Here is a 27,387-nt window from a genome sequence, read left to right as displayed (position 1 = left end):
GCCTCTTGGATTTCAATGCCTTTTTCCTTCCCCAGTTCAGGGAAGTTCTCAGCTATTATTTCTTCAAGTACCCCTTCAGCACCTTTCTCTCTCTCTTCCTCCTCTGGGATACCAATTATGCGTATATTATTTCTTTTTAGTGTATCACTTAGTTCTCTAATTTTCCCCTCGTACTCCTGGATTTTTTTATCTCTCTTTTTCTCAGCTTCCTCTTTTTCCATAACTTTGTCTTCTAGTTCACCTATTCTCTCCTCTGCCTCTTCAATCCGAGCCGTGGTGGTTTCCATTTTGTTATGCATTTCGTTTAAAGCGTTTTTCAGCTCCTCGTGACTGTTCCTTAGTCCCTTGATCTCTGTAGCAAGAGATTCTCTGCTGTCAGCTATACTGTTTTCAAGCCCAGCGATTAATTTTATGACTATTATTCTAAATTCACTTTCTGTTATATTATTTAAATCCTTTTTGATCAGCTCATTAGCTGTTGTTATTTCCTGGAGATTCTTCTGAGGGGAATTCTTCCGCTTGGTCATTTTGGATAGTCCCTGGCGTGGTGAGGACCTGCAGGGCACTTCCCCTGTGCTGTGGTGTATAACTGGAGTTGGTGGGCAGAGCCGCAGTCAGACCTGATGTCTGCCCCCAGCCCACCGCTGTGTCCACAGTCAGACTGGTGCGTGCCTTCTCTTCCCCTCTCCTATGGGCGGGATTCACTGTGGGGTGGGGTGGCCTGTCTGGGCTACTTGCACACTGCCAGGCTTGTGATGCTGGGGATCTGGCGTCTTAGCTGGGGTGGGTAGGCAAGGTGCACAGGGGCAGGAGGGGCAGGCTTAGCTTGCTTCTCCTTAGGTGATCCTCTTCAGGAGGGGCCCTGTGGCAGCAGGAGGGAGTCAGATCCGCTGCCGGAGGTTTGGCTCCGCAGAAGCGCAGAGTTGGGTGTTTGCGCGGAGCGAGGAAGTTCCCTGGCAGGAACTGGTTCTCTTTGGGATTTTGGCTGGGGGATGGGCGGGGGAGATGGCGCTGGCGAGCGCCTTTGTTCCCCACCAAACTGAGCTCTGTCGTCCGGGGGCTCAGCAGCTCTCCTTCCCTTTGTCCTCCAGCCTTCCCGCTTTCTGAGCAGAGCTGTTAACTTATGACCTCCCAGACGCTAAGTCGCGCTTGCTGTCGGAACACAGTCCGTCAGGCCCCTCCGCTTTTTGCAAGCCAGACTCGGGGGCTCTGCTTGGCCGGCGAGCCGCCCCTCCGCCCCGGCTCCCTCCCGCCAGTCCGTGGAGCGCGCACCGCCTCGCCGCCCTTCCTACCCTCTTCCGTGGGCCTCTCGTCTGCGCTTGGCTCCGGCGACTCCGTTCTGCTAATCCTCTGGTGGTTTTCTGGGTTATTTAGGCAGGTGTAGGTGGAATCTAAGTGATCAGCAGGACGCGCGGTGAGCCCAGCGTCCTCCTACGCCGCCATCTTCCCTCCTCTCAGGTCTTCTTAATACACCATGGGCTTTTCTGGGTCTCTGCTTTGTAGACAACAGAGTGTGGGACTTCGAAAAGCTCCATAATCACATGAGTGTGAGTGTGTGTGTGTGTGTATGTGTGTGTACTCTATTGGTTCCGTTGAACCCTAACTAGCACCCTTATGTAGCAAATATAAATCAATGTTTATCTTCATTTAAAATTTAGAAATCAAAAGCATTTTTAAATTCTCAACTCTTATGATATAAATATAAAATGTGCTTAAGCCAGAGAGAATATATTGGAGAATATAAAATCATTCTCAGGGCTGCTGGGTGGCTCAGTTGGTTGCACATCCGACATCAGCTCAGGTCATGATCTCACGGTTTGTGAGTTCAAGCCCCGCGTCAGTCTCTGTGCTGACAGCTTAGAGCCTAGAGTCTGCTTCGGATTCTGTGTCTCCCTCTCTCTGACCCTCCCCTTCTCTCTCTCTCTCTCTCTCTCTCTCAAGAATAAATAAACATTAAAAAAATTTTAAATCATTCTCAAGGGTATAATGAGTGAAATAAGGACTTGAATGAACACAACTGAGAACTGGAATAACTATAATATACTCCTGACTCTGCTTCTAAGTATAGGCACAAATGTGGTGATGTCCCCTTCTGTTTCTGGATTTTAGACACCTTATCTTCAGATGAGGAGTCTGGTCTGTATCAGTCGGTCTCAACTTGGAGCAGTTTTCCTCTTAGGGTACTGTTGGCAATGTCTGCAGACACTTTGGTTGTCACAAGTGGGAGTGGTGGTAATGTTTCCAGATGATCTATCATCTTCCTGAGCTGCTAACTCAGGAAACCAGCAGGTGAGCCCTGACACTTTTGTGGCCAACTGTTCCATTCTGGGGAATCCTGCTGGGGTCTGGACAAACCCAGAGCACAGCTCCTGGCTGGGTTGGCCAACACTGTTGCCAAACAAACTTGGATAAACTCATTGCAAGAGAAGCCAGTAGCTCAGGAGATGAGGGTTTGGAAAAGGGAAAGGGAGAAATTTATTTCGGATGTTGGCAACCAGGGGAGGTGGTAGACTCAAGACTTAACTGCCTTCTCTACCTGCAAGATGGAAACCGAGAGTTGTACAGGGAGGGGTTGGGGAAGAAAGCATCAGGGAGTGCATGATCATGGGTTGGTGGGGGGTTGGTACATGTTCAGCTTAAGATCAGAAACAGGGGAGGGGATTTGTGTTGTGTGGTCTTCTAGGAATTCTATTGCTATCAGACTGGCAGTTGGAATGTTCCAGTCATTGTCAAAGCCTCAAGAAAGTTCAATAAGAATAATTGTTGGGGTCTATAATCGATCAAGAAGGCTTGCTGACAGTAATACTGGCATCTCATTAGTAAAGGCTAGGGATGCTGCTAAACATCCTACCATGCACAAGACAGAATTATCCATCTCCAAATGTCATTAGTGTCAAGGTGGAAAAGTCCCCACTTGAGACTCTTTCTCTTACAGTCCTAATCTTTTGAATCTATCACTCTGCTCTGATTGTTTCAGTTAAAGTAACAAACCACAAGAGACTCTTGATAGAGAAAAAACTGAGGGCTGATGGGGGGAGATGGGCGGGAGATGGCTGGATGGGTGATGGGTATTAAGGAGGGCACTTATGGTAATGAGCACGGGGTGTTGTATGTAAGTAATGAGTCACTGAATTCTACTCTTGAAATCAGTATTGCATTGTATGTTAATGAACTAAATTTAAATAAAATTTAAAAAAAGAAAAAAGTATTTGAACTTTTGAGGTTTTTTTTTTAAATAAAAAGAGCAAATCATGGTGCATAATTAACATGAAAGGAAATTTTATTAGTAAGAAATATAGTCTCATGTATGAAATTCTCCCATGGATTTATTAATATAAAGGAGAGGATCAATACCAACCACCTTCCCCCAAGAAATACCTTCTTTCATGGATCTCTATTCACACAAATTTTTAGTGAAACTAAGTTAAGGAGGGGACTGAGCTCTCTTTGTCTGTTAAGCTCTTTTTGTATTTGTTACTGGTGACATACACTGTCAGAAAAAAAATTGAAGAGTAGAGAGAGGCTCAAAATGACTAAATATCTGAAAATCCCCTTGCTTAAAAATCTTTTCCAAACTACCTCTAATTGAGAAGTGTAGTCTGATTAGCAAGCTCTTCTTGGAAATGCAGATGGTCCCTGAGAATGAATGAATGTTATTCTCTGTTAGTAGGAATCTCCATAGTCAGAAAGAGGCCTCAAGGGCTCAAGAGTTTTGTTTGGAAATAAGGAAATTCAGAGGTGGTGCCTGCAGGGGTGAGGCTGTTTGAGAATGTGACTCTCTGGTGGGCTGGAAAGAGAAGGCAATAGATTGAGGTTGATGGGAAGAGGGATAATAATCACTGATGATTTGGGAATCATCCAGTGGTGTATGAGTGCCTTAGGAAAGACAAAGAGGAAGAAACCCCGAAATTTCCAGTTTAGACATCCCTTCTCCATAGCAGATTTTTCTCTAGTTGTTTCCACCAAATGTTCCAGACAAGAAAAGGTATGAAACATACTGTGAATTCTTTCTTTCCTTTTTTTTTCTTTTTATTAGTAGTAGATTTTCATTTTCAGAGGGCCCTAGAAAATGTTATCCAGGAATGCAGGAGGTTTATATTTGAATTTATGTAACAATCAAAGGTGACTTACCTGTCTTTCTGTTAGTTTAGTGAGTCACCTGACTTCCTTCAGCTTATGGCTCATTATCCTCAGCTCATGGGGGTGGGGATACTGTTTCCAACTCAAGGATTCACCTATGAATATAAATTATTCTTTAAATATAATATTAATATTAATGATTTTACATATTGTGTATAGTTTATTTACAATTATTAATAATTGTATTGTAATTATAACAGTTATAATTATAGCATAATTATGTAATTATACTATAAATATATGTATATATACATACACATATATATACATATGTACATATATGTGGTACATATACATATATATACATATATATGTGTACGTGTGTGTATATATGTATATATATGTTTTAACATGTAAAATTCTGATCAGAACAAGGTCAAGTGGGCATTGTTTTGATTGCCTGGGACAGATATACCGGTCCTCAGCTGGTAGGATGAGCTGGCTTCCCCTTTCAGCAGTGGATTTACTTTTGAACGCCTCTCCTTTTTGAAACTTACATTAAGGTGTCAGTGACCTATGGGCTTTCAAAGTTTCCTTTCTATGGCATTTAGAGTGTTTAGTAGCAGGCAAAATTAAAATAAATTAAGCATGAGTTAAATTTGTCGAATTTCAGATATTAAGAATGAACAGTTGAGGGGTACCTGAGTGGCTCAGTTGGTTAAGCGTTCAACTTCGGCTCAGATCATGATCTTGTGGTTCATGAGTTTGAGCTCCATGTAGGGCTCTGTGCTGACAGCTCAGAGCCTGGATTCTGCATCTTCCTCTCTCTCTCTGTCCCTCCCCCATGCATGCTCTGCCTCTCTTTCTCTCAAAAATAAATAAAAACATATAAAAAATTAAAAAAAAAAAGAATGGATAGTTGAGCTATAAGGGGCTTTCTAAGGCTCCTATTACTGACCTTTTGTTCCTAAATTTAGCTAACCAGTGAGTCTTTTCCCTTTTCATTCCAGAGACTTCTACCTCTGTATTCCATAGAAAATACAGGTCTACTATACCTTATCTGAAACTTTAGAGCCTGATGTTTTTCAGAATTCATTTTTTTGAAAGAGATAATACAATGAACAGGTGGAACACAGAGAATTTTTAAGGCAGTGAAACTACTCTGTGTGGTCATTTCATGGTGGATACCTGTCATTCTGTATTTGTCCAAACTAAGAATGTACAATGCCAAGAGTAAACGCTCATAAAACTACAGACGTTGGTAACAATGATGTGTCAGTGCAGGTTCATTGATTGTACCACTCTGGTGCTGGATGTTGATAACAGGAAACTATAAATGTGTGGAGATAGGGAATATATGGAAAATCTCTACCTCCTACTCAATTTTGCCATGAACCTAAAGCTGCTCTAAAAAATAAAGTCTATTTTTTAAAAAGGTAATACAGTATAATAGCCATATATATTATAACATCACTAGTAGAGTCTGAAGCAATACCCAGGGATCAAAATAATATTTACAGTGAAAATTATGCTCATTTATGCTAAGTGGGATAAACATAGTATCTAAATAGTATATAAATAGCCTCAAGTCAATTCAGGTCAGATTTTGCCTCCAAATGAGTTTGCATCAAACTTGCAAAAAAGAAAAATAGTAATAATCGTTTTTCTGAGATCTTTGGATTCTGAAATTATGGATAAGAAAATTCTCCACTACTCTACCCTATTTATATTGGCCTCAGATAATCAGCCAGTCCTTAATAGCAGCTGCCCTTGTCTGGTGACAAGGCTTGTAACTGCCATCTTGGGAAAGTTATTCCATGTCCTGGTTCCCCTGTGCCAGTGTCCTCCATGGCCCGGGCCCCTGGGGAATGCAGAGCTGCAGGTGGTGGCCAGGGGACAGTAGGTGTAACAGGAGAGGATGACCTTCTCCTACCCAGGCCCTCTCTCTTATAAATCATCATAAAGCTGCCACTGGATTTCAGAGACAGCAGTTCACTGTTGTTCTTCCTCGGTCTCTGCTCTCAGAAAAGGGCAGCTTTATCCACACATTTTTTGGCAAATAAATGTGCTTTGCTCTTGGGCAATCCTGAACTTTTCAAAAAGAGAAAAATCACAGTTGAGTTTTTGCTGATCACCAAATAACTCAGAAATTAAAACGCCAACTTTTTGTATTTTTATATTCTTACTTCCAAGTCCTGATCTATTTCTTTTGAAACTACAAGTGTCCCTTCTTTTATGAAGCTTGTTCCACCAAGAGCAAGTTTTTAAAATGTAAACATACCTGAGGAGTATGCTACTCACATAAATCCCTCAGTGATTTTTTTTAAATAACAAGTCTCAACTTAACATTTATATTCATTGTAGCAGAAAAAGTTTAGACTGGAAATTCAGGGGCAGGTCTGATTTCTAGTCCAATTTCTGCTGGTAACTACCCATTTCACTTGGGACAGTTCCCTCTGATTCCTCATTCATAAAATGGGGATGTTGAATGTAAGACCATCTCAAAAGTTTATGTCCATAAACTTTTTCAGATGGGCTTCAGAATGTCTGTGAAACCACTGTTAAGCAAAAATGCGTGTGTGTGTGTGTGTGTGTGTGTGTGTGTGTGTGTGTTCGCGCATGTGCATGCATGCTTGTACATAGGAGCTTTGGATGAAAGCAGCATAGCTTTCATGAAATTCTAAAAAGGATGCATTCATTTTGCCTTTAAAGTTTTATGATTTGATAAGTATAAATTTTCATGTATCAGATTGGCTTAAATCAGGTTATATTTGCAAACATATAGCAGCCTTAGGTGGACATTTATTGAGTCAGTAGGGCTCCAGAAAGAAACAGGTGGCATACTCTGGAATGTGTAACAAGGAACTATTTACAAACGTGTAGGTAGAGTTGAGGAAAGTAAAAAAAGTAATGCAGCACCCAGGGACTAGTAATAGGTAAGGAGGAGTTGTTACCTCTATTAAGCCTGAAGAGGCAATGGGAGAAAGCTGTTACTAAAATCCCAAGGAGAAAGTCATGACCTTGAAAGGAGTGGTGAATTTTGGTCCGGGGTTGCAGCTATTCTTACGTGATGTCTAGAAAGAGAACTGGGAAAATAAATGCTTCAACCATCATCTCCTCCATCCCTTGGATTTCTCTCTATTGCTCTGCAATAGCCAAATTCAAATGTAAGACCGAGGCAAAGGAATCCGCTGATGTAGGTCAGCATCCTCAGATAGAGGAGAATGGATCCAGACAGGCAAAATGAGGCTACCCAATCAAGCAATGCAGAGTAGATTAGGTGGAAGCAGCTGAATCAGTCTTATCCCTGCTCTGTGACCCAGACCTTCCATGTGGTTCTGTTTCTTCAACTGTCATCTAAGGTGATAACATGAATGTACCCTGGAGAATTGTTTTCAGAAATGACCAATAAAAATGAATATTAAACACAGTGCAGATATAAAGTGCCATATGGATGCTCAACATTTGTGGTTATAGGTTTTAAATTCCATAGGAGGCATGCCAAAAGGAGAGGTGGCATGTGCACTGGTCTGAATGGCCCTGAGGCTCCATCTGGGACTGGGCCAGCTGTGGAGAAGGACACACTGGCAGCTTTATGGACATTTCTGCAGGGTGAGATCTGTCCTTTATATAGTTCAGTCAATGCATAATATGGCTATGGGATACTAGAACAACTAGTGAATTCGATGACAATATCAATAAAATACTGGTCAAGTCAGCCATTTACGTCTCCCAATTTAAAAACTTCCAGTTTTAACCAATTGTGTGTAGTACTGGTGATTGGCAAGCCAAAATACAGATTCCTAGGCCATGGGTCTGGAGATTCTGACTCTGCTCATGGGGCATAGATCCTGGTAGCTCTACAACAGCTTCCCCTGGTGATTTTTATGACTGGGTTGGTTGGGGGACACATTACGCAAACGTGGGAGGCCTTACTATGTCCATTCATTCCTTTGTCACAAAAAGGAATGATTGGGAAAAAAGAAGGGAGAGGTGGGGGGTTTATTTATTCTTTATTAAGGTAGCTTGGCTTCCTAATCCAGACTATTGGCAGAAGTCAGTAGATGTTTTGTATTATCTGAAGGTGCTAAAAGCCTGCTCAAAAATGCCTCCCTCACTTCTCACCCCCCCCCCCCAATCTCACATCACTCATCCTTTTGCATTAGCCATTAAAGCTTCATGTTCAAATGCAATCATTATCTATGAGCCAACATGGCAGATTGGAAAGGTCATTGAACTGGGAGTCAGAAAACCTGGTACTGTGATTTATTTCTCACCTCTTATTATCTGTCTCTAAGACTTTTGGAGCCTTAGGTTGCTTCTTTATGAAAAGGGAACAGATGAGATTAGTGGCTTTCTGGAATATTTACTTATTAGTGGAAATCTTTTGTCAAACTAAAGCTTGCAAAAGGTCATGATATGTCAAATAAGCAAAAATTGAGTCATTTTAATGAGAAAGAGGGCAGAGAACTTAGAAAGAAGCCTGTTCTTTTCTCTTGCCCCCTCACTGTTTCCATTGTCATGTTTCCCAAGAACCCTAGGATTCTACCACCCACATTTAGAAAATTACTGGAAAAAATGGAATCTAGACTTTCTTCATGTCTAAAAAAATTGTATTCCAGTTGGATTCATATTAAACTATTAATAACAATTATATTTTGAGCCATCAATTCAAAGACGTTTCTCAGAAAACTTAATCATCTAAAAATATCCACAGAAACTAGAACATTTAATAAATATATTACGATGAAGCACAGAAAGTAGGAAAGGAGGGCCAGGCTCTAAAGAGAAGGACCTGAGCAAGGAGCAGGGTAGAAGAGGCTGAGACCTTCTGCAAAGTGTAAAATATGAAGGCTGAGACATTTTGCAAAGGGTCAAATATGAAAGCTGTGGCCTCCTTGTCAAGGGAAGGAATTCTAAGGGGAAATGGGAATAAATAACATGATAACAATAATACCATAAATTATATAGTTTTATGGATTCCTAAAATATTCACATTCTTTTCCCTTTTATCTTCTAGTAAATCCGTAATACAAGTAAGGCTGGTTGAAGCCCTCCAACCTCCATATTAGGCTTTCTCAGTCTTGGTACAATAGAAATGTTGGTTTAGATAATTTTCTTTGTTGTAGGGACTGTCCTGTTCATTGTAGAATGTTTAGCAGCATCCCTAGTCTCTACCCACTAGACACCGGTAGTAATTTCTCTTCCCAGTTGTGACAACCAAGAATGTCTTCAAACATTTTACTCCACTCCCAGGTGAGAACCATTGGTCTACATGAAATAATTGAGATGGAGAGAAACTATGAGGCTGGACTACAATGACACAGCTGTTGAGTTAGGACCTTTGTTCCCATCCCAGTTCTTTACCTGTGCAGTGCTATTTGAAAAGGACCATTTCTTTTCTCTATATTTTACTTAATTTTATATCTGATCCTGGCAATAATTTTATCTCCCAACATTCCATACCTTTTTCAAGAAATATGCTTCTAACACATGTTTTTTCTGAAAAGAGAAAGTCCTGAGAGTGGGGGGCAAATTTAGGAAAAGGAGAGAATGAGGCAGCACTCCTTGCTTAAAGGAATATCTGCTTTAGAATCGAGCCCAAGGCTTTTAGGGGATGTTGGTCTTAACAGTGGATGTGTTTATAAGAGACATCCTTGGTCCATTATTAATTCAGCTGTCTATAAGACGTGATGCTTTCTGTATGTTCCCTCTTCAACATTTTCTGTTGAATCTTTAATAGCCATTTAGAAAAATTAGCCATTAGTTTCAAAAAGCTCATCAGGCTAATGAATTTCTATACTCAGAAACTGATATCATGGTCTATAATTTTAAGCCTTGATTGGACTGGTATTAGAAAAGGAATTTATTGCTTTGAAGAGTTAAAGAATCAATGCACTCAGAATAATGTGTTGGGTAACCATGCCAACACAACTTATATACAAGGCTGGAGGGCAAAGTGGTTTTAAAATAATTGACAGAAAGATAATTAAGTCTAGTTGTGACAAGACATAAGATAAATGATGATTCACTTGAAGCCCTCTGGTATTTCTTTAGCTGGAGAAAAAATAAGGCTAGCATAGCAAACATGAAACCTAATAAATGATTCTCTAAACAAGGTTTCCAGAGTACTTCCCTAACAGAATTTTCCTTTATTTTGTGTTTCCCCTTTCACATTTGGGCTTATTCCATTTAATCTCTTCTCAGAGACTGCAAGGAACTCATTTGTTTCCTGTTTAGGAGTACAAAATGGATAAACACGCAGGGAAGTCATGGCAATTAGGGTCATATGTGATCAAGTCGTGATGATGGTTGGGTTCTTTGTTGGTAGACCTTCTTCCTGTTCAGCACAACTCTCCTTTCTCAATCTTTTTGTATTTAACATAGTCTTCCCTGGCTATCAAATATTCCCAACAACAAAAAAATCTCCAGAATGCTTTCCTAGACTGCATGCTATGCCAACAGTTCAAACTGAGGTATTCTTATCTCTGAGAGTGCATGAAAACTCTCTTAGAGGTACTCTGGCATGAATAATATTAAGTCAATCAATTTCCAGAATTTCAGTTTCCATATGATTTGCCCAATGTATCTGCAATTGAGATGTCAATCAATTCTTCTCCACCTTCCATCTTACTTTTCCCCTTTCATCTCACCTGTCCAGAATCTTACTATGGTTCATTGCCCAAAGATACTTAAAAAAAAAAGTACAAAATAAAGGGATAATTTAACCCTCCCCCCTTAATCTAATCTCTACTTCCACTCACATCATTAAGAAAAGCATTTCCGATTCTATTTTTGGCTTAAAAAGTATGTATCATTTATTTGTTTTGAATAATTGTATACTAACAATAATTATAATAAAACTCAATCCAGATGAAATTTTTTATAACATCACAGAGCCTCCGGTCACAGGAAAAAAAGATATATATATAGTTGTTGTTGCAAAGAAATATGATATTGTAGGTGCCCCAAACACTTTCAAGTATAAATAGTATATTAGAACAGAATTTTGTGGAAGAAATAAAATGAAAATATGATTTTTAAAAAATGTTTATTTATTTATTTTGAGAGAGAGAGAGAGAGAGGGCAAAAAGAGAATGGGAGGGAGCCAGAGGGAGAGGGCCAGAGGGAGAGAAAGAGAGAATCCCAAGCAGGCTCCATACTGTCAGCACAGAGCCTGACACAGGGCTCCATCTCATCGACAGTGAGATATGACTTGAGCTGAAATCAGGGGTTGGACGCTTAACTGACTGAACCACCCAGGCACCCCCAAAAATATGATTTTGAAATGTACAAATAAAATATAAAATTGTTTCTGCATTTATTTAAAATGGTTGATGGTGAGTATCAAGTTACTATGCTATTTCCATTCTATTGAATACATTTAGAGAAGTGATACAATGACTTCAAAGCCTTAATACTTAGAATATGCTGGAAGTTACATTCTCAAGATGATGTATAGGAGCAAAATGTTTCAAGCTTATTACTGTATGCCATGAACCACTTCTCCTTTCAAAGCCTGCCTGCCTTGTGACCTCCTACTATATCTGATAGATACAACTGTTTTCTTAATTAATGTCAACTAAAATATTAATTATAGGTGAAACGTAACAAACATTTGCCTTATTATAGTGCTTTAACTTGAACCTTTGAAATCTTATAACACTTTTTTCACTGGTAGGAAGGGTGGGCATTTTGTTATTCTTCATATCATGTATAATTAGCTCACTACACTGTCAATCCTTGAAATGTCCTGTGAAGGATCAAATAACTCTTCAGAAAATGTGTCAACCCTAATTTTTATTTTTAATTTTAGATGCCAATGTTTTAACTTTACAGTATTACATTTGTTTTAATTTTTAGAATTTCCCATATCTGTAGACTATATTAATTGACTGAAGTAAGGTAAAAAGACATCCTACGATACTGTGTTTTCTGTTTCTTCAGTTCTTGAGGGAACTCTGCAATTAATAGAACTTCTACAGCAGAGTAAAGACAGTGGGAGATTATGAATTAACATATTTTTGGGAAATGTATATTGAATTTCAGTTGTCCTAAATGTGTCCAGGTAACTTGGAAGACATTGATCCAATCCAAACGTAACTGGTGGTTCTAAGTCATTTCTTAACTGTAGCTAGGGCTTTGTTTATTTAATGATGCATTCAAGTACCTGATATAATGAACATGGCAATAAACATTTTTCTTCTATCTTTTCAAGATATTTTTATTTCTGTATAGAAAGGAATAGAAGAAAAGAATGTCTATAATTATACGTGCAGCAATACATTTTCCCTCTTCTCTTTAATCCATGTCCCTGAACAATTAAGACGGTTACTGTCTTTAAATCACATGTCTCTATGACTTCTCTAAACATTTACTCTTGGATATACAGATGCTCCCCAGCTTAAAACAATTAAACTTACGAATTTTCGACTTCGCAATGGTGCAAAAGTGGTGTACATTCAGTAGAACCCATACTTTGAATTTTGGATGAGAGTCTTTTTCTGAACTAGGGATATGTGGGAGGGTCCTCTCCTGTGATGCGGGGCAGAGGCAGTGGCTGCAAAACCCAGTTAGCCACGAGCATGAGGGTAAAACCTGGTAAACTAACAACCATCTGTACCCACACACCATCCCATTTTTCACTTTCAGTGCAGTAGTCAACACATTACATGAGATAGTCAATGCTTTATTTTAAAACAGGCTTTGTGTTAGGTGATTGTGCCCAACAGTAGGTTAATGTAAGTGCTCTGAGCTGTTTAAGGTAGACTAAGCTATGATGTTTGGTAGGTTAGGTATACTGACTGCATTTTCAACTTACAGTATTTCAACTTATGATGAGTTTATTAGGGCATAACACCATTGTAAGTCAAGGAAGATCTGTCTACAAAATATGGCATTGAGGACTTATACAAATAACCCAGTAGACACTGAGCTACTTGGACAAAGGCAACATCTTACAAATCTTTGTATTCCTTGTGCTCCACTCATTAACGATTTCATAGTAGGCAATAAATAAAGTTGTGTTCAATTTCCTAAAGCAGTATTTTCACTTCCAGGACCAGTTTTAATATACTGAATGCATGTCTACTAATGTATGAACTACCCAAATAATTGATAAAAAAAACTATCAGAACCATTCGTATAATTGCTCTAGGATCCATTTCCAGTTTTCCTATATAGCCTCACCTCTAAGTTCAAGATTATTGCAAATACAATTTATAGCTTCTTAAAACAAAATACTTAGTGACATGTATACAGTTCAGCTGCCTAAATAAATTCTATTTATCCAAGCTGGCAAATAATTCACAGCCAAGGACAGTGGAAAACAATCAAGGTTTTAATCCTTAACATTCTCCCTGGACCATTTATTTATTTATTTATTTACTTATTTTTAAACATTTTTTTAACATTTATTTCTTTTCAAGAGACAGAGACAGAGTGCGAGTGGGGGGAGGGGCAGAGAGAGAGGGAGACACAGAATCCAAAGCAGGCTCCAGGCTCCGAGCTGACAGCACAGAGCCCGATGCGGGGCTCGAACTCACGGACGGTGAGATCATGACCTGAGCTGAAGTCGGATGCTTAACGGACTGAACCACCCAGGTGCCTCTCCCTGGACCATTTATTTTTTATTTTTTATTTTTTATTTTTTTAATTTTTTTTTGGGACAGAGAGAGACAGAGCATAAATGGGGGAGGGGCAGAGAGAGAGGGAGACACAGAATCGGAAACAGGCTCCAGGCTCTGAGCCATCAGCCCAGAGCCCGACGCGGGGCTCGAACTCACGGACCGCGAGATCGTGACCTGGCTGAAGTCGGACGCTTAACCGACTGCGCCACCCAGGCGCCCCTCCCTGGACCATTTAAAATGAGGCTGTAGTTCCCAGAAAGATTGAAGCAATTATATATATATTTATATAATTATAAATATATAATTTAAATATATAATTATATATAATGCAATAATGGTGACATATAATTATTATAATATATACTCCATATATAGAGAGGGAAATATCTTCTATTTGTCTAAGTCTATAATATATACGATATATATATGTATATATATATACATATATATATAGAGAGAGGGAGAGGGAGAGATCTTCTATTTGTCTAAGTCCTGCTTGTTCCTAGTAAAGAAAACCACTATCTACTCTGAGCAAATCTAAACTGAGATGGTTGGAAGAGGGGAAGAAGCATTGTAGAACGCGTGCTACTGAGAAGAGAGCTCTTGTTTGCACCTGCTTATTTTTTTAAGAAGACCTCTGTTTGTCAAAACATATTTTCTTGAGTTGTCATAAGGTATACTGTATAATGGTTTTGGTCCCAGGTTCAATCTGTAAACAGTATGCTCACAGCTGGCAAAGCTGTTACATTTTGCTTCTGGCTTGTAGTTTTCATTTTATTCAAGAATAACATCAGCTCAGAGCTGGCACTGGGGCACACACTTGAGAAACTCGGTACACTTGAATCCATAAACCTATAATCTGAACTTGCAAACTAGATGTGCTGAGTTCTGAGTTTTGCTACGCACCCCTGTCCCCAGCCCTGAGGATGTGTGTGTGTGTGCACACACACTTATTCTCTCAAACGGCCATATGGGCCGAGTTAGCTATTACAACTTAATGGTAGTCAATAACAGAATAAAATCTGAGTTTGATTTATGTTCTCCTTACTTAAAGAAAGCACACCATGTTCTGTATAATACTTCTGTTGTAAATAATAACTGCAACCACAACAAAAAAATCCTCTATAAGGAAGTTCTCATTTATTGTCTGGGAGCAAAATGAAAGGTCTGGAAGACAAGAGTTTCAGTCCTCAAGAACTGGGATCTGGAAGCTGAAAGCCATTTTTGAGGATCCAAGATGAACCGATGTCCTGAAAAGAATGGGGTTGTGAGTTAGTTCTCAAATGATACCAAAAGTCAGGCCCAGAAGTGAAGAAACTCTCCTCGGTGGTGTCATAAAAGGTGCTGCTAAACACCATCACCCTGTGGGTTTTGCAGAAAATCTCAGACTGCCTTTTTAAAGGGCATGCACATCTGTCAGCCTCACATGTCACACTTCCTAAACTGCAAAACGGCAAAAGGGGTGAGCTCAGTCTAATACGAAGACATTAGCAGGGCTAGCTGAGTACCAGATTTCCAAGCTTTTTCTGGTTCCATTCAAACTAGAAAGAAAAAGAACAAATAAATATCATTTAGCAAACACCCACAAGTATGTGGCATTTTACCCCTGCTGCAGGGACTGTAAACAAGTTTGCTGTGTCTCTGACCTCACAGTTTATTGTTCAGATGCAGAGAAGAGATGTGCATACATGAAATGGTAGCAGAAATATATGCACACATAAAGTAAAAAAAGATGAAAAAGGCCAGAGAATGTGTTACTAAATTCTAGACCACATACAACAAATTCCGAGAGTAGGCATTCCGAGAGTAGGGCAGAGAGATCAACGAGGGCACCACGATGATGGAAAATGTCATGGGTCTTGAGCAAAGTCTGTAAACATACACAGTGTGTAACAGGCAAAATGAAGAAAACAGGACTCTCTGGTTGGGAAAAAAGAGCCAGGGGCTGGTATGTTTGAAGTTTGGTAATGAGACACTGCTGACCTTAGCAGAATGTACTTGAAATGTTCTTTCTTTTTCTGTTTAAGTTTCACAACTTTCCCTTGGCAGGACACAGCAGGATTTAAGGGGATGTGGATGCCTGGACAATGAAACCAAAGATGGAAGTAAGTTTAATGTGGAGTAAGCATCCTGATGAACTGAATGTCCTCTAGAAACAATGGTAGTTACCACCTACTGTATACTGTGCACCAGTTATATTTCTAAGTGTTTTACATGTATTAACTCCTTCAATTTCTCAATAAATCTATATGATAAATCCTCCCATTTTATGTTTTACAGATAGGGGAACTCAGGCACAGAGAATTTAAGCAACTTGCCCAGAGGCAAACTGGGTGAAACTAGAACTCTGGATAGACTCTCTTTCAGCCACAACCTTTGCACTCTAAATCAGCTCCCAAAAAGACCCTGGAAAATCTCACATGGGCCTCACAAAACTGTCTTATAATACCATCTTATAATATCATCTTATAATACCTTTGTACCCAAATCATTGAAGATAATTTTTAAAATTCTTTTTAATATTTATTTATTTTTGAGAGAGAGAGAGAGACAGTGTGTGAGCAGGGGAGGAGCAGAGAGAGGGAGACACAGAATCTGAAGCAGTCTCCAGGCCCTGAGCTGTCAGCACAGAGCCTGACTCGGGGCTTGAACTCACGCACTGTGAGATCATGACCTGAGCTGAAGTCAGATGTTTAACTGACTGAGCCACCCAGGTGCCCCTATTTTTTTTTTTATTTCTTAATGCAGCTACTAGAAAAATTTTTTATAAATTTTTTTAAGTTTATTTATTTATTTTGAGAGAACGAGTGAGCAGGGGAGGGGCAGAGAGAGAGGGAGAGAGAGGAAATCCCAAGCAGGCTCCATGTTGTCAGCAGGAAGCCTGATGCAGGGCTCAAACCCACAAACTGTGAGATCATGACCTGAGCTGAAGTTGGACACTCAACCAACTGAGCCACCCAGGTGCCCCACATTAAAGATAATTTTTTAAAAAATGTATACTAATATATATGTGAGGCCAACAGTTTGCTCACCTAAATCAGATGGGTATATGTCTGTTATATTCTTCCCTTCTCAGTAGACATCATATCCTGAAAGAGTGATTTGTAATCCTTGTGTAACAATGATAATGTTATGATGAAGGAGTCCATGCCAGTGCTTAAGGTGGGAAGAGTTATAAAATCACAGTGCCTACAATTAAATCTTGCCCCATTCCTCCCACTTAACTTTCTGTATAACCTTGCACAAATTACATAACTTTTCTGTGCTTCAGGGCTTTTTTTTAATTTAGTAAATGATGTAATATAATCTATTTGATAGAGGTGTTAGGAATATATTTATAAAGGAGTTGGATAGGCATGGCACCAATGATAGTCACCACCACCAATAACAAGGACAAAAGATAACAACGAATGTTAGATACTATTATTTTTTATTTTTATTAGAAAGCTGCTCCAAAGTTATCTCATAAACAGAATTGATTCCTCTCGAGATTTAGACTATATTTATAACAAACACTTTTATGCACAAGTTGAGATCTGAAGACATAGCTGTAAATGGGACCACAACCAAAAAAAAAAAAAAAAAAATAGCTAAGCTGCAGGACCCCTGGGTGGCTCAGTTGGTTAAGCATCTGACTTCGACTCAGGTTATGTTCTCATGGTTTGTGAGTTTGAGCCCCATATCAGGCTCTCTGCTGTCAGTGAGGATCTGCTCAGTGAGGACCCTCTGTCTCCCTCTCTGCCACTCCCCTGCTTACACACTCTCTCTCTTGAAAATAAATAAACATTAAAAGTATATAAAAGTGAAGGAATTTGTTTTTTGGTATGAGTAAGATATAAGAGAGAAGATGTGAAGTTATTAATAAAGTGAGATGAAGGGCCCTAAGAAATTTTCTTATTTGATTCAGAAAGAAGCCAAACAAAACAATAAAAACAAATCAATCCATCAGGTATTTGCATTCTTCATGACAGCTGCTCTGGTTTCTTCAACCGATGAATGCTGTCATAAAAAAAAAAAAAAAAAAAAAAAAAAAGGAGGGGCTCCTGGGTGGCTCAGATGGTTAAACATCTGACTTCAACTTAGGTCATGATCTCATGGTTCAAGCCCACATTGGGCTCTGTGCTGACAGCTCGGAGCCTGGAGCCTGCTTCAGATTCTTTGTCTCCTCTCTCTGCCCCTCCCTGCTCATGCTCATGCTCATGCTCTGTCTCTCTCTCAAAAATAAATGAACAACAACAACAACAACAAAAAACTTAAAAAGAGGTTTTTTTTTTAAAAAAGTAGGGGAGTTGGAGCTACGTTAAAAGAGACTTGAGAGTATGGAACTATTAATATGATGGCTGAAGACTAAATCATAATCGCTCCATATAATTTCAATAAAGCCATATTCCATGACTACATTGTAACTAAGAGAAGAGAATACTGGGACATTAAATTCACATGTTGGAAGAAAACCGAGTGTCCTAAACCAGCAGAATGATCTCTGCAGCACATTTGGCAAAGAGGCAGCAACTGTGTTGACAGGAAATTTTGGTGAGGTTCTACTAATAGAACACAGATAACACCAACCAGAGTTCATTCCTAGGAAAAAAAGGACCTACCTTGAATCTGAAAAACTTCAAGAACAATTCTGAGACCCAGTAAAACAGTGTACTGGTTCCTAAGGAGAGCAATAGAAAGGGGTTTGGAATTATTGAACAGACTGAGTGGTCCTGAAAAATACCACTTCTGGCAAAAAGGGAGACATCTTAGAAATAGGAGGTGTCTCTTGAAGGGAAGGAAGAAGGTAATGGTAGTCAAATCCATAGTAAAAGAAGACACTAAGAATCAGAAGACTGCAGAAACAAATCAAAAAAGATACTATTTTTAATAAAATAAATTTTACTTTACTATAGAAACAGAAGATGCTCTTAAACAAATCAAATAAGTCATACCAACCCTTCCCTTTGAAATGCCTACTATTCCAATAAAAAGTAATTATGAATTTAAGTGAAGAGAATTCAATACACATATGGAATTTATATAAGAAGAAAATACATTATGAAACTCAAAATTTGCAGGAGACAAAAACACTAATAATAACAACCACCAAAAGAAGGCATGAAAAAAAAGCAGTAACTCAACACTATTAACTAAATATAATTAGATAAATCATAATAGAAATAAAAAAACAGAAAGATATAAGCAGGGAGATAAATTAAAAAAAAAGCCATAGGAATATATTACAATATACACTAACTTATGTTAATTTTATTGTATTAAATGACCAGGGGAGAATAGCTATGATTAAATTACAATTAGTAGCACAGACAATAGCAATGCAATAAAGTATATACAATTCCAATAAAAAGAGCTTAAGTTTAACATCAAAGAAAAGATAACAAGGATCACATTAAAAGTTATTAAGAAAACAGGCAAAGATCGAATGTGTATATAATTGGAGAGGCTGAAGACTAAAACAACAATGACAGAACTAATATTTAAAAGGATAGTTAAACTCTTTTAATACAATTAAAGGATATAAAATAAGATCTGAATAGATACATTCAGATAGATAAGACCTATTGGTCAATTCTTTTTATTTTTAAATTTTTTTATTAAAACATTTTTAATGTGTTTTTTTATTTATTTTTGAGACCGACAGAGTGCAAGTGGGGAAGGGGCAGAGAGAGAAGGAGACACAGAATCTGCAACAGGCTCCAGGTTCTGAGCTGTCAGCACAGAGACTGACATGGGGCTCGAACTCAAGAAATGTGAGATCATGACCTGAGCCAAAGCTGGAGGCCTTACCAACTGAGCACCCAGGAGTCCCCCCATTGATCAATTCTGAGATATATTCCAGTAAAATCAAAACTAAGTAAAATAAATTTAAATACAATTTAAAGATAAAATGAAGAAAATATTCCTCTGTGCATCAAAGATAAAAACAAGCAAAAAATAAAAATCCAAGTAACTTACAAATGGAATCATCTACCCATTTGGCATAAGACTTCTCAATAGGAACATACAATAAAGGGCATAAAAGGGCAACATTTTAAATCTAGGAAAGAAAATAAAGAGCCAGGGATTTTAAATCCAGGCAAGTTCACCTTACAGTATCAAGGCTATAGAAAAATCAGTTTAAAATTGGCAAGAATATTGTAATCATAAGCCTTTCCCAAGGAGTTAACTGGAGGGTGAGGCTGATTCAACCAAATGATTATTGGGTAAATTGGCCAGAGAACTGTGGGGTATTGAATATGTTCTGCAAGAAAGCTAAGCCTAAAGCAGAAGTGGTTCTAAGGATGGAATAGATTCCACATGCTCTTGAAGAAAGGAAAATAACACAACTTAAAACTGGGAAAAGAAAGGAAAGAGGAAAAGGGAAAGCATAAGAAACTCAGTGATTGCTGGATGGGTGGTGCAAGAGGATAAAAATACCATTTAATTGCTAACAAATGGAGTAATACAGGACTAAATAAGAAAAAAGGTGAGTAGGAACATTATATACAGTGACTAGTAAAATATTTAAACAAACATATATATGTTTTAAGATACCAAGCAAAAAAATTTAAAAAAACAGAAAAAAAACCTGTAGTGAAAAAACTAACAAATATAATGCACTCAAAATATCCAAAATAAAATAAAATAATATAATAGAGATGAGGCTAAATGTATGAATTCTATCAATACCAATGGGCTTAATTCACTTAATTAAATGATAAGATTTTTAGAAGACTCCCCAAACCTCAATTCATTGCAATCTACATGAGGGATACCTAACACACATTCGTTCAGCAAGATTAAAAATGTTATAAATTCACCTTTACAGGGGTTGTATATCTTTGCATTCTTACTATCAAGGTATGAAAGTCTCTTTTTTCACATCTGCTCCAAAAAGTATATTGTCAGACTTATACATTTTAATCTTCATTTCTTTTATCATAAGGGAAACTGGACATTTTAAAATATGTTTAAGTACAGAGGGAGAAAAAGGAGAAATGTTTTATATATTCAAAACTTGAATAAATTCAAACAGGAGGAAGCAGAACACATAACTTAAAAGAAACAAAAATAATAAAACTATATATAAATTTGGTAACATAATACAGAGGAAAAAATAATTTGAGTTACCTTTAACTCTAATAGTAGTTTCTTACTGGGATATATTCTAAGGGGAAAAGTTGAACTCACTAGTTTCATTGCTACTGGTTTTATTTGTCTAGTTAATTTGAAACCATTTTATAAATACTTTAGCGTAAAAATGTAAACATGATTATGTTATCAGGATCCAAAAATTTGGGGACAAAATATTTGGAAGAAGATAAAAGTGATTAGAAATTTTAATATGAATTTGTAATTTTTAACGTATGTTTCCTAGGTCTGCCCTCTGAAATGGCCTATGAAAGAATGACAGTCCAGTAGTGATGATCACATCTAATTCCTACCAGAAGGAACTAGGACTTCTTGGAGAAATAGGCGATCGTCAGTCTGGAGCAGGTGAGCCTAGGATCTCTCATTTCAAAACAACATTGAAAGCACTCAAAGACTGAACTTGCTGGGATTCCCACTAGCCAAATTTGTGATAATTCGAATATCAAAAAGAATAATGAGTCTAATTGATTGTAAAGCATTGAGCAAATTCAAATCTATGAACCCAATAATGCTAATCAAAAGAATAAAACTCATTTACCACCCTTGGAGTTAAATCTTCCACTGAATCTTTACTGTGAAAATTGCTAATTAAAGGGAAGGAATGAATCATTTACTTTGTCTTTTTGGCGAGGAAAGATATTTCAGCTCAAATTGATAATAGAAAGCTCTTTTTTTTTTTTGTACAGAAAAAAATGACAGTTAATAAATACAGAAGAAAGAAGGGAATTAGAAATCAACATTTATGCAACCCTCCATGATGTGATTGGCTGAGGCAAGAGATTATTGGAGTATGCATAAAGTAGTATGGAAGAAGTTGTTGGAAGGTACAATATTTACATCATACAATTATGGCTTTACAGGTTACTCACTGCAAAGAAGAAAATGTACCTTTTCCAGGAGAACTATCAGATTACCACCTTAACCAAGGGATCAGCCTTAAATTACTTAGAATGGAATAACTTGCCCTAATGTGCCCCTGTTGTAATGCAAATATGAAATATAGCACAGCATCACTCTTGAAGTAATCTTGCCAAAATATCTGAATCTAAAGAAATCTTTTGACCTTACCTTCAGTTTACAGGAAATGCGGGAGTTAAGCATTCTACAAGAACACCTGGACTGAACTTTTCAAGAAGCCAATGTTATTAAAATAAAAAGTAGGGAGAAGGCAGCCGCTCTAAAGTAAAAGAAACTAAAAAAACATAGCAACCAAAACCAAATACAATATGTAAACCCTGGTTGGATCCTTGTTTTTTTTTTTTTTTAAAGTATAATTCTATGCAAAATTAGGATTGCAAAAAAAGATATAAAAGGAATTTTGTGTTTAATTGAGGAAATGTGAATACAGAGTATTAGGAAATATTAGGAAAAATGTTAGTTTTCTTAGATGATAATGAATTTACAGTTTAGGAGGAAAAAAATTTTTTTAGGTGATGCATGCTGAAGTATTCAGGGATAAAACATGGTGTCTAAAGTTTACTTTCAAATAGTTTATCAAAAAAATGTGGTACATAATCTATACATGATAAACATGGCAAAATATAAACAAATATTGAATCTAAGTGGTGTGTATACTGGTGACCACTGAACTATCCTTTCGACTTTTCTGTATATTTGAACTTCATGATGAAAAATTGAGGGGGAATGACTTAAGAGATGTCACAATTCTATGGTATATGCTAGATAGCTAGTTTGTGCAAACATACCCTGAGTGACCCTGTTAATCACTTTCTTGAAACTGTAAAGACCCTGTCCTCCCTCCATATTCCCATCAGGCATAATGTGCAGAGGAATGTGTTGTTCAGTGTTCAAGGTCAGGGGCCCCAAGGGTGGCAAACCCAGAGCATCTCCCTTTTAATGAAAAGTGTCCAGGTGCCTGGCTTTAATCACCTTGGAAATGCTGGCCATGCAGACGGGTGGAAGTGTTGCAGGATTTTTTACCTCAGTACCAGGGTTTGTTGTCTCACCACTCTGAAGAATGAAGAAGTGGACTCAAAATGAGCAGCAGGCAAAACTTTATTCGAGTATAAGATCAGAAAGGAAGAATAGTATGAAAGCTCTCTTTATAGAGAGGGGACATTCAAAAGTGAATGCCCTTGACCTGTAGTCAATAACTATATACATATAGTCTATAGCTAGGGTCTTTGTTTTATAAGGTTCTGGTCAGCCCATCCTTCACCCTTGCCCTCCTTCCTTCCCAGGTCCTACCCTTATAGGCTTGATAACTCTAGGTGCTGGGTTGTCCATTCTGATTGGCTCGATTTCATTGTACGAGGGGTGGTCTATGGCCATATCATTCTTTGTGGGTCATACATGTTATGGCCTACTACTTGTTTTTAGTCCTTAGTAAAATTCTTGTGGGAAACCTGAAGGGGAGTAGGTGGTATCTGTTACATTCTTAAGGGGAACTTTACGCCTGAGAGGGTTTGCCGTGGTCAGACACTCCCAGCCTTGGTGTTTTTCCCACCCAGGGATCTCAGGTCCTAATCTTTCCCTCTCTGTCTACTGAAGCCTATCTTTTCCTATCATAGAAGGGCCACTGATAGTTGCTTGGTTAAGTTGCTATGCTATAAAAACTGGCTGCAGAGGATTCTTTGTCTAGTCAGCTGCTCCCGGAGTCCCTGTATATAAGTTCCCCCTAATTGTCCTATGTCTTGATTACTGTCTGGAGGTCTTTGGCATCTCTGGACCATCACTCACCTGAGGCTTAGAGTCTGCTGGGCTGTGTCTCTCCAATATATAGCCCTAAAATGTATACTGAATTAGATAAAACATTTGTTTATTAATTTATCATTTGGGGAAGGTTAATGATGACAAAAATTAGTTTTTAAATTATTTTATCTATAATGAAGTTTAAATTCTCTTATAGTTCCAAAGGGTCATGATAATTCAAAACCTACAGTATTGGTGAAGTTTTGGGGTAATGGGGGGTTTGTAGAGTCCAGAGCCAATGGCCAAGAAAGAATTCTTGAAGACATCTGTAGTGCAAAATGGTGATTTTATTAAAGCATGGGAACAGGACCCTTGGGCAGGAAGAGCTACACTGGGGTCATGATAGGTAACTCATTATATACCCTCAGGTTGGGAGGGGGTCAGGGATTGAGTAAATCTCTAAGGTATTTTGGAAGGAAGATTTCCAGGACCTTAAGGGGCTAGCTGTTGGTAGGAAAACATCATTTATCACCATTTAATCAAACCTGTCATGAGACCCTTCAGATGCATGTGGTGGTGCAGGGACATAAACTTGGAGCATGATTCTGGGGCAGTTGAGATAAAGGAAGTAGACTTACAGGATCCTCAAGATTGGGACAATGTTAAGCCAAGTTTCTCTTTTGCCCCTAGCAAAGTGTCATCCTTGAGGCAGCTGAGCTCCTAGAGGGAGGTCACTCTGCTGGTCTCAAGGACTTGTCAATAGGCTATAGGCAGTAAGAGAATTTAATTTTTCATTTGCCTTAGTTTCCCACATTACCATGGCAAGCACTTAAACCCCTTTCTTTTGTTCTTGGGTAGCTAGGAGTGTCCAAGGAATATCACACAGATCCCACCTGGGGTGCGGTGGGGTGCTAGCTTCTGTTTTTGCCCCTCAGTCTGCCTCATGCTCCCTTATCAGTATGGTATGGTCAGTTTGGCCTGAGTGAACATCTGGTTAGTGATAAAACATCCAGAGTGGTTGGCTCACATCTGCCAACTGAATGCAATAAGTCTCTGCTAAGGGGTTTCACTTAAGGTGGACACTTGAAAGATATCATGCGTGGACATCCTATGAGTGCTACAAGAGAACAGTAAAAGATAAGATATCCTTTAGGCATTATTAAAAGGCCTATAGGAGGTGAGGGTGCACTTTTGTGATATGCTAGGATGATAACTAGATCACTAGGTAATAATTCAAGAAATCTTTGTTTACCTAGCCTTGTGATAGCTATCTGTATAGAAATATGAAACTTGATATATTTAGTACATTTGGTGTAATGTATTTCTCCTGTAAACCCAAATAATCTGATTTTATTTTCATAAATTACATATAATAAGAAAACTGTCAATTCTGTAGAATCAACCAGTTTACTACATACTTTTATATACAGTGAAGAAGGCAATGAAATAGTTTTTAATCTCATTTTATACATGAAGCAACAGGTACAGAGACTAAATTATTTGCCTAAAGCCAATGGCTAATAAATACAGAAGCTGAAACTTGGGTAAGCCCTACAAATTCCCCCTCTTCCTTCTCTTAAACAACTGAATCCCATCAAACTCATGTGTCCTTGACTATCCAGGCTAGGGTTCAGGTTGACTAGTGATGAGGGGAGAACCTACATTTCACAATAATGAATTCTCTTAGCCTGATGTACTTTACAGGGTAAGACATGGCCAAGTGTATGTTACAGGTTGCAAGTGGCTGTTTGCTCATGGAGATATATTTTTAGCTTCTTTTTATTTTAATGATGCTGGATGACTCAATTTCTTTTCATTTCACATGAGAAGCGTGGTGATATTTTCCTGTTTTACTTCACTTGAATATAAAACACCTTAATGAGCTGTGATGCTGGGTGGGCTAGTCTGCCTTTGTTTGCTTCTGAACTTCCATGGAATGCTTGGCCCCAGTAGAGCTTTCTCAGTTCATCGCTCTTTTTAAGGAACTGTTAGAGGAGCCTGAGGGCTCTTGAACTTTTGATGCCAATGGGTAGTGAGACACTCTCTTGGCTTAATAGGTTCTTTCCATAATTGCTAGACTGTATTTGTTTTTCAATACCGGCAGGCAGAGATATCCGGGGGGGGGGGGGGGGATCTTTGGGTATAATGCAGAAAACAGTTTTTTCTTGCTTGTTTTAGTTCTGTTGCTTTGTCATTGTTGTTGTTTTACCATTTCAATTTACTATCTGTGCATAAAACACTTAGTGTGTTTAGCTAATGTATTAGAATGGAAGCTGAATGAGTATTTTCAATTTTGTCTTTCCTTAACAGACCATGATTTTCCAGACCAAGAATTCTGTAACAGATTAAGTCAGGGGTTCATCTTTGTATCTGCTTTATTTACAGATTGGACACATTCACCCCATTGTAATATCCACCTATGACTCACTTGTAGTTTATGTGTGTGTGTGTGTGCACCCACACACACTCATGTGCACATGTACTATCTAGTTTACTTCATAGACTAAGATCTTTGATTCACTTGTGGTTTTTAGTTTTAATTTTTTTGAACACTTATTTAACAGAGCACAAGTGGGGAAGGGTAGTGAGAGAAGGAGACACAGAATCTGAAGCAGGATCCAGGCTCTGAGCTGTCAGCACAGAGCCCAAAGCTGGGCTCAAACCCACGAACTATGAGGTCAGGACCTGAGCCAAACTCAGATACTTAACCGACTGAGCCACCCAGGCGCCCCTGGTTTTTAGTTTTAAAAGAGTAGCTGCTCAAGTATAATTTCTCTTTTAAAAGTAAACAAATTAAGTTTAAAAGCCTATCGGTATATGTAATATTTTTTACTTGTTTTTGCCAAAAGAGATAATTTCTTCTCTAATTGTTCTAACAGTGTGAAGACTGCTCTTACAAAGGAAGTAGTTGACAAGAATTACATGTGTGTGTGTGAAGAGAGCCAATTTTTTGATAGCAGACTTTTAAAAAAATTATAGTCTATATTAACAAAGTGAAATTATGATAGGGAAAGATAGGATAAAATAGTCAGAGAGGGAAAGTTAGGACCTGAGATCTCTGGGTGGGGAAAAACACATATTTTAAAAAATGTTGGGAGCATCTGACTAGGAGCAAACTTCCTCAGGCTTAAGGTTCATCTTAAAAATCTAATGAACAGGGGCACCTGGGTGGCGCAGTCGGTTAAGCGTCCGACTTCAGCCAGGTCATGATCTCGCGGTCCGTGAGTTCGAGCCCCGCGTCGGGCTCTGGGCTGATGGCTCAGAGCCTGGAGCCTGTTTCCGATTCTGTGTCTCCCTCTCTCTCTGCCCCTCGCCCGTTCATGCTCTGTCTCTCTCTGTGCCAAAAATAAATAAATGTTAAAAAAAAAAATTAAAAAAAAAAATCTAATGAACACCACCTACTTCTCCTCAGGTTCCCCTCAGGATTTTGACAATCAAAATACCTAACTAAAATAGATAAACCATAAAACTCATGTTGTAAATGGGACAGTATGACCATAGTCTGATTCCTCACACAATGAAATCAGCCAGTCAAGAATGGACAACCCAGAACCTAGAGTTATCAAACCAGTAAGGGTAGGACCTGAGAAGGAATGAGAGGGAAGGGAAGCGAGGGTGACCAAAATCCTATAAAACAAAGTCCCTTGCCTATAGTCCACAGATACTCACTTTCGAATGCCCCCACTCTGCAAAGAGAGTTTCCATACTATTCTTCCTTTCTGATCTTATACTCTAATAAACTTTCACCTGCTGCTCATTTTATTCTGTGTCCACCTCTTCATTCTTCGAAGTGGTGAGACAATGAACCCTGGGTGTTGAGGTAAAAAATCCTGCAACAAATTGGAGAGGACAGGATGTAGGAGGGGGAGGGAGAATGGGAGAGAGGAAGTGT

General features: G+C 38.5%; 1 long non-coding RNA gene across 1 annotated transcript in view; it reads left to right on the top strand.

Annotated features, from left to right (window-relative positions):
* Positions 1-26,646, top strand: part of LOC147575629 (uncharacterized) — a 440,855-nt gene extending 414,209 nt beyond the window's left edge. Inside the window, exons 4-5 of the long non-coding RNA XR_015242571.1 lie at positions 15,759-15,814; positions 21,070-26,646. This is a non-coding gene — a long non-coding RNA (uncharacterized LOC147575629). The remainder of the gene's footprint in view (positions 1-15,758; positions 15,815-21,069) is intronic.
* The last annotated feature ends 741 nt before the right edge of the window (positions 26,647-27,387 follow it).

Source organism: Puma concolor, chromosome D3 (assembly GCF_028749965.1).
Source record: "Puma concolor isolate L17-30 chromosome D3, mPumCon1.1.hap2, whole genome shotgun sequence".
Classification (NCBI taxonomy): Eukaryota; Metazoa; Chordata; class Mammalia; order Carnivora; family Felidae; genus Puma; species Puma concolor.
The sequence above is the reverse complement of the archived record's forward strand: the minus strand, read 5'-3'. Positions and strand labels throughout refer to the sequence as shown.